Raw genomic sequence first — 9,654 nt, forward strand, 5'->3', positions numbered from 1 at the left:
ATGAAAAATGGATAGGGATTTGTAAACCGATAGTGGAAATGGAGACTAGAGAATTTTATAAAACTGTTACTGAAAACTTTAAAATGCTTGGTATCGATTTAGTGCCACTGCTATTCATAAACTGAAAGAAAATCTTAATGATAGTGTAAAATTTTGAATTTTTCTGACAATTTCATAAAATATTTAATGCCAATAGCACAAAAAATAAGTCGTTGACCTACTTTTTTAAAAGCAAAAGGTAACACTGCAAAGATAATCTTAAAATTGACAAATAACAAGACAGAAAATTTTATTTATAATAATTTATTCATATCTGTGTAGAAATGAGGTATCCAGAAAACAAGTTATATTTCCCATGGATAAGTCGATTACCATGGTATCGGCGTATCCATACTTTGTCCCCTTTCTTCATAGCCAGTACCACCGATATAGCCCCAGTCTCCCATGCAGTGAGATTTGAATGTATATATGCCATTACGTGGCCATTCTTTACCATCATAGCTGCTATATAGTGTTCACTTTCAGCCATAACCGTGCATGAAAACACATAGAGTCCTTTAATGGGTGCTGTGAAGTGTCCGGACCACTTGTTGTATCCGTTTCCGATATTAGTCAGTACTCTGTCATATTGTATGGCTTGGTTGTCGCCTAGATAGACATCCTTTGAAAGGATCGCACTAAACCCTATTGCAGGAGTGGAATGTCCTTTAAAAAAATGTTTTAAGTTCAAGTTCATTCACTCAACACCATTTCAACATATAGTGCATGCATGGGGACAATAATTAAATGTTGCAATTTACATATAATATTAGGATATAATAAAAAGAGAATGAAATCAGTATATTTATTGGAAATAAAAACTCACCGAGATAAAAAAAAAAAACACAAAAAACCCACAATTTCTCAATGTTTTTCTAACATGTTCATATTTTGCAATCAGATGAAAATATTTAAACACACTATTGTCGTTTACAGAATTTCATTTTATCAAGTTAAATTAAGTACTAAGTCTAGCATAATTTAATGTAAATGTTAAGGTGCGTATAAATCGTGTCCAAACTACAAATTAATGCTTAGAAATTGTTCAATAAAATATCCCATTATTAATTGATTACATGTATGAAATAAATGTACATGAATACGGTCAATGGTAAGTTTTTGCATAACATTTTTGACAAATTTTCTTTGATCCTGTTTTCCTTAATACAATGCATATATATGTATTCTTAATGAAACAAAAGGAAAACTATTAATGCTACATGTACATGTATTTTGTAAGTATAGCAATTACAATCTACTTTCAAATCTCATTTATTCAGCGACTTCCGATGCTTAATTCTTTTAAAATTTTAGATATATTTTCAAAGCGTTATATGATTCATTTTAATCAGAAATGCAATACCTTGTTGCAGGACAGTTGCAAGAAGAATTAAAGTTGCAATAGTATAAGTTCTCTGTACCATTATTGTACACATAAAAATCACAAATCTAAAATTTAAAAAAAAAAACGTTGTGTAACACGTAATTAATTTTCAAAGAGATTTAAATATTGTGTTTGATATATTGACAATGACCCAGCATTTACCATGTATCAACGAGTTCGCAAGCCAAATGTAGTTCATTTTATCAATAAATGGAATATATGACGATTATTAAATAAAAGAAGAAAAAACATTGGAAACAAGCATGTAAAAAATCAAACCTTGGAAGGTTGAACTGAAAATCATAAAACAAGATGGTCCGTGTGAAATAGTGTTATATATTGATTTATAAATTATGCGTGCACTTGTCAAGGATTTATACATTTAAAAAACAGTCGATATCTAAATGCAAGCGAAAAGAGGATCAAGTTATCAACTAGAAATATAAACTTTGTAGGCAGAAACTTATTCCACGAAAAATATAAAACGCATGTTACATGTAACAGCTGTATAAATATTTGTACATATTTTAATATTATTTTTATGAGTGTTTCTTTTAATTTTGTTTTGCACTAAATTGACTCACAACTTCAAATATATTATTCGATAGTATAGACATAATGGTTTTTTTTTAAATTATAATTTTGTATGTGTACATGATTTCTTCGCTTTATTAAGATTAACTGAGAGAGAAAAAGAAAGTGGGTAGAACAAAAGGAAGACTTCATTCACTGCGCGCATCTTTAAGATTTCCCTATGTTTAAAGTAAAATGTATGGTAATTAAAGAGATTATCCATAAAAAATTATTTTTAATTAGTAATAATGAAAAAATAGTTAAGTAGCAGCTTCAGATAAAACATTACTGTACTTTGCTCAAATAATTGATCGATTTCCGAAAAATATTCAAAAATCTGCAAATAAACAACAAAAATGCAAAAGACAATGAGCTTTTGCATGGCACGATGGTTCATCGTGAAACCGAAAAGTCTGTCCACTGAGTTACCACAACAACAGTTAAATTATTTCAAAATTGGATAATTATATATTTTTCATTTCATTACCTAATTGCATTATACACATTAGATTTTGACATATCTGAAATTGTTATTGGATGCAAGCAGTATGTCAGACTTTTTCTCTTTAGAGCAGACTTAAAATATGTAAAATCTTACTTCATAGTATAGTGCATTTAATCCTATTCATTGGCAATGAATTTTTATACTGGTGCATATCATTAATATGTCATAAAAGTTTACATTACAAACCCCGAATTAAATTTGAAATGGATAGAGGCTGAAGAAACAAACATCACACAACAAATACGCTGTTAGGTAACAATGGAAATCAATGTAGCAAAAGGACAAATATGGTAATAGAAACAATTTTGATTTTTAAGGAATTTAAGGGTCCTTGGACATGTTAATATACCGATATTAAAAGATTGGACTAATGATATAAATTGAGAACGCAAAATAATATACATGTACTTTTATTGCATGAGTGGAGGGTGTTCAGTGATATAATTATTTATTATATGTAAAATGGCACAGTTTTAAACACAGGCACTTTGCACATCCCTCTGTCTATTACTTTGTTGGGTACAAATAGTATATTAAATACTAGTAGATGGACTATTAAAAAATATCATTAATGGCGACTAAGGCATATATACCTATCAAAAGAGCAGCATTTGAAAACCTGTTGACATATAGCTGTCGTCAATTCTTGACACAGTTGCTTAAAGAGCGAAACTTGTATGGGTATTTACCTTACAAAATTTAAAATCAGTTTATTGAATAAAAAATTAACCATATTATCCCAAGTTTCCAAGAATATTAGGGGGGCGTGTACCGTAAATTAAAATATTCCCGAAGAAATCTACTACAAAAATTTATACGCCACATAATAAAGTATTGGATTCAAATACGTGATAGGAAAAGGAACCTCATTTAAAAACTATGGTGTCCTTTGGTTCAGACCCTATTTGTTCATGGTTTTGTATCCTGGCGTGTTATTCTTGTGTTAAATGGAAATAATATATTTAGAAAAATTCAGTTACGGTTCCTGCGACAGTACTTTGACGGAGTTATTCAAATCACTCTGATTTCCTTTGTTGGAGAGGACATTTCTATTGGATGAGCTATGCATAACAAATGCTCGCAAGCTATCAGCACAGAAGATGATGCCAATGAAGTTTTTGAATGCGAAACGTTACACCTTTTAAAACTAAACAATGACTTGCAGCTTCAAGTTAAAAGAGACCGTTAGACAAAATAAGAGGACACTAGAAGGAAACAGTGCATCAGAAAAAAACAACTTCTCCATTATGGCAGAAGAGGAGATCAACGTATTAGTAATCGGGGTGTATAAAGGTTGTCTAGCAAAGTAGTATGCGCAAAAACATTTCAATGAGGAGTTGAAAATTGGAATTCAACATACACCAACTAGATCCCCATATGATGGACGCCAAAACTTCGTCAGTCGTCATATTTGTCGACATCCTACCTGCGTTGACACTAGAGTTAAGTTTGGTGAATCCCATGTTACATCCTGGTATTGTAGATGTAGAATTGGGTCCAGAGTTGTAGGATTGTGTGCTTGCATTGTATCAGTCTGTATTTTGGCACTTTGCGTGCTTGCAGCATATCTCGTCAAACTATTTGTCCATGACTGGAATCAATATTTTTTTCTTTTAATAACGAGATAACTAACTCGTAATAACGTGATCTTTTCTCGAATTACGAGATTTGTTCTCGTAATTACGAGATAAAAATATTTTATGTGGCCCTGCTTGAAAACAAGCTGTTTTATGCTAAAAATTGCAAAAATTGCGGGAAAAGGTTGTCTTTACCATGTCATATTTCTAAATTGTGGGCAGTTGAATCAAAATGAACATTATGTAAAAACATGTCATGTATCTGTACAAAGAAAACAAAGAATTACAGTTTTATGATGATGTTCATTTTAGGGGGCCATTTTAGGCCCATATCATATATATACTAGTAGTCCTTTTAATGATATATCCCTACAAAAGTCTCTCAAATTCGATCTGTATGAATAAATGTGAAAAATAAGAATGGTTGTTGAAGGTTAGGGTATCATAGCATAAGATGTTCCTATAAGTTACCGTCGCAGTACATCTCAAGACGTTTCCTAAGTTGATCTTAGGATGTTCCTAACTTTTTTCCTACATGTACATATCTTTAAAAACACACTTAGGCCATATCTAAGGAAAGTATCGTAAACATGCAGGCTGGTCTGGTGATTGGTTTTTGTATATGTTATGCGCAAATATCACTCGAATCAATCAATGCAATTTACATGTAACAATATCATAATACCAGCAGAAAGAAAATCAATTTTTTGGTAATATAAACCACATATTTTTAAGAAAGGGATATATTTCATCCCGTGGGATATATAAAATGAATGCAACAGCTGCATAAATATACATTATTTTAACACTAGTAAAGCTCAGGATTTCAAAATGATTTACTCTATTAATGAGTATTTTTTGTATGCACAGGATCTTGTTTTATGAGAGAGAGAGAGAGAGAGAGAGAGAGAGAGAGAGAGAGAAATTGAGAGAGAGAGAAATGGAGAGAGAGCGCATCATTAAAGAAGTACGTGTAAAAAGATCGTTTAAATATAAGCCTTGTTTTTTTTCAATTGAAAAATATATATATACGGAACAAGGTATACATGCCACTTCAAATACAAATACATGTAACATGACTCTACTTTGCCTTAAATCACATACACATGTACATGTAATATAGACTTTTTTAATATACATAAACGGTTTTGCCAACTCAAGTTGGAATTACAGTACATCATCACGAAATGGCTGACCTCTGACATTTCGTTTTATTGAAAGAATTTAATCGACGGCAACATGTAACGTAATTACTCCATAGCCGAGTGGACAGAACGTCGGGCTTGTGATCCGTTTATTTCAAGTTCGAATCCCGCAGGAGATTTTGTTGTTACTTAACTTAATTGAATTTTTTAGATATTCATTTGTTGTCCCCAAGCTGCTAATATTTCGCTTTTTTTGACAAATGTACAGTTTATTTATCATTATATCTTTCATAATCAAATAATTTACTGTTAGTTTGGGTGACTTTTTTCAAATGTGTCATTCCACCTTAAATGCAATTAAAATCAAAAACAGCGACTGATTTTTTAAATATATATTTTTGATTGAAAGAAATAGCTTAAAATGTTGTTTAAAAGATGTAATACACTGAAGAATAATTTCTAAACAAAAGTGTATTACAATTAATAACTTTGCACGTAAATATAAAACATTGGCGTTTAATTTATGAACAACTAATTGCTAATCAAAAGTTGATGTTAGATAAATACATGTGTAAGATGTTTATCGCCTCCATCTGGAGTATGTGATGAGCTTGAAGAAATTCACTTTAAAAAAAACAAAAACAAAAGAAAAAATTTTTAAGACTAAAACTTTAATAAATTGATTTACATTTTTCTAGAAATAAGGTATCCAGAAAATATGTTGTAGTTTCCATTAACATATCGTCCATGGCCGTATCGCCTAATCCAGACTTTGTCTCCTTTCTTTAAGGCGAGTGCGACCGAGATGGCTCCTGTATCCCATGCGGAACGATTTGAATATGCATTCATCATGTTTTGTCCATTTTTAACCAACACAACAGAAATATCATGACCTTTTACAGCCATGACTGTGCATGATAAAACATAAAGTCCTTTTAATGGCGCTTTGAAGTGTCCGGACCACTTGTCGTATCCGTTTCCGATATTAGTCAGCACTCGGTCATATTTTATGGCTTGATTGTCGCCTAGATAGGTATCCTTTGAAATGACTGCACTGAATCCTACAGCCGGAATGGACTGTCCTTCAAAAAAGAAAATATTTCAAAATTATGCACACGATATCTGTAGACGCAAAATAGAGCAGAGTCTTAAAAAACAAATAGATAAAATAAAGAAATTATGATGAGGTGCATAGTTTATTACGTTTGACAAAATAATTCTTACTAACGATTTGATCATGCAATACTTTGTAAATTTTACAAAAAAAAAAAATCAACGATTAGAAATAAATACATATTACAAAAAATAGATTAAATTTCTCTCTGAAAAACATGTTTTACTAGTAAAAATTAATACTGCACATGAAAAAGAATACAATGTATAATATCAAGTGCATGTATAAGCATTTACATTAACATATGCATTTGGAAATCTGTAACAATTTTATTATTTTTACAATATCTATACAATAAACATTTTGAATTTCTTTTTCTGTACTGAAAAGTAGCAATAAAATAAAAAAGTCAAGCAGTCTATAAAATTCAGAAACGCTCTTTTGATACAATCTTTTTTTTCTACCTTGACGCAGAACAGTTGCCAAAAGAATTATAGTTGCAAAAACTTCAGTTCTCTGTCGCATTGTCGAATATAATTATATAAACGTCACGAATGTAAAATCTGAAAAAGTTAGGATATATATAATGAAATATTACATGTATGTAAACATAATTAAGTAAACATCCTCCATGACCATCTAAATGCGTTTCAATTACATTTTAATATATATATATATGCAGTAAAATGTGAATAAACGGTTATTAAAAGAAAAGTATAGGTACAAACTTTTTTCAAATATCAAACCTTAATGTGAAGCCAGGTTGGGCTGAAAATTGTATAAAACAAGACTGTGCAAAATTAAATTATCCCTGATAGAAATGTTTTATATATACACTGTCGAGAGAGTTATGGGTGGCACAGATGCCTAATTGCACGAACTTATCAAGGATTTGTAAATTTACATAACAATACAAATGGGAGCCATATAAAAATGAAGTTGTTTGAAATAAATATTGTATACGAGGGAGTTGTAAAATGAATGCAACAGCTGCTTAAAAAAGATCTTTTTTACGACAATTAAACGTGCTTAGATGAATGTCTCCCAAAAATATTTTTCTATACCACGTTTGATAAAAAAAATGAAACACACAGTTCAAACTATTTCATACTAGACAAAAAAGTATGTTTTCAGTTATAAACAATTTAGACACTTATCTATTTCAATATATGTTCAAGAATTTGTAATAATTGTAACAGCAATTTCATTCTTGCACTATCTTATCCTCCATGTACTAGTATAAATGTAATTTTAATTATCTAATTATGCCCATCTTTTGAATTACCGACGTAGTAAAGTAATATATTTTATTATACTTTCATGTTAATTAAATACTGAAATCTGATTGGTTGAGACGCAGTTGGTAATCCGTTCAATTACCCTCAGCGTTAGCAACACACTTGGCAACGGGTAACACAACGAATTGTTACATGCGCGTAAATTATGCGCGTACGGTTCGCCGTAGAATTTACTTCATTTCTATATAAAAGCAGTAATTTTTTTTTAACTAAGACATTCAGTATAATAAAATAAATAGTGCCTGTTTGGGAGGGTAACTGTTGAAATTGACACCCCTCGAAAACCATAATATGTCAACCTCCGCTTCGCGTCGGTAGACAATGGTTGTCTCGGGGTGTCAATTTCAACAGTTACCCTCCCAAACAGGCACAATTTATATATCATATCTTTTTTGCATATATCATTGGCGGATCCTTTCTCTGGGACATATGATTTTTTTTGAAAACATTTAATGCGTATTTAAAGGCAATTTTTCCCATTTATGATAGAAATACTATTATATATTATCTCAAATAAATGCTTTTAAAATTGCTTATTTAAAGAATTTCGTACTACGTCCCATAATTTTGTTCTTATGTGAAAAAACCCTATCGATTTTTTATCGAAATAAAGTACATTGTACCCCCCTTCAGCATCCGGTGTTTACTACACTGAGTAAACATGTGGAAAATTAAAGAAAAAATGCATAAAATTATGCAGTATCACAGATTTATAATAACATCTACAATTTATTTTCTACTCTATTTCTTTAAAAAAAATCGATTATAGTTCATACAGTTTTGAACTGACAAGCCATCGATCGAGTAAAACGACGTTCAAATACGCATTCGTTTTACTTTAAAAAGCCGCTTTCTAATGTATCATTTAGTTAATTAACTTAAATTATAATAGATGAGTTTTACTTCGTTTCATACGAAAAATACAAAGAAAACTACATGACCCGCTTACGCGGGTTATGCTATTTTTCTGGAATGCTAGCTACCTTCGTACCCACATGAAACACAAAAGAAAGCCTTTTTTGTTTTTGTTTCCAAGAATCGGAAATTCTGTTACAAAAATACCGTGTAAACGGTTTATATGTAAACCATTATGAAAATGCACAACTTTTCAAAACTTTTTTAAATATGATCGCATCTGTACTAGTCCGGATGATGTAGCGCACCCATTACAGAGGTCACATCAAGTTCCCTGGGACGACAATATTGCTTTTACCATTGTATTACACACGTACCATCTTTTCAGCAGATAAATTGTCCCTATTCTTTTGTCATATCCTATCATTTCAGGCACGTAGCATCGTTTTTCAAAGTGGGGGGGGGGGCCAGACTCATCCAAAAAATCTTGACAAGCAAAAAAAAAAAAAAAAAAAAGGAAAATGTTATGTTTCCCAAAATCTTCAAAATCCTAATCCGTGAGGGGGGGGGGAGGGGGGGGGGGGTTGGCTTACTATATAACTTCAATTTCACTACTCATTTCCTTATTTTCATATCATTTTTTTACATACTCCCAAAAAAGTGGGGGGGCCAACTCAATGATAATTCCATTTTGTATATGTAAATTTTAAGAAAAAGTGGGGGGCCAGGCCCCCCCCCCCGGCCCCCCCTGATGCTACGTGCCTGCATTTAGATATATAGAAATCAAAACCGATAAATAGTTCATAATTTAAAAACATGAAAGACATAATTTTTTTTTTTTAAATATCCTTTTTTAATAGTTTTTTTTTGTAATTATTCTGACTTGTTTTTTGTTCACAGTTTTTAGTGTTTCTTTTCTATCAAGCATAGACGCACTTTCTCATTGCCGGAAACTTGGGTTTCTTAAAGCTAGATATTATGCAAATCTTTCTGACCTAAACCAAAACGGCAAAACGCTCAATAATGCAGTGCATGCACTCTGATTTTGAAATAGATGTGAAATAGATAGTGATGCTCAAGATGAATGTTTATTAAATACAGTTGTATACACACGGAAAACGTTGTTTATTGACAAATGATGAATTTTGCACATATTGATTATCA

The sequence above is a fragment of the Magallana gigas genome, chromosome 4, assembly GCF_963853765.1.
Source record: "Magallana gigas chromosome 4, xbMagGiga1.1, whole genome shotgun sequence".
Classification (NCBI taxonomy): Eukaryota; Metazoa; Mollusca; class Bivalvia; order Ostreida; family Ostreidae; genus Magallana; species Magallana gigas.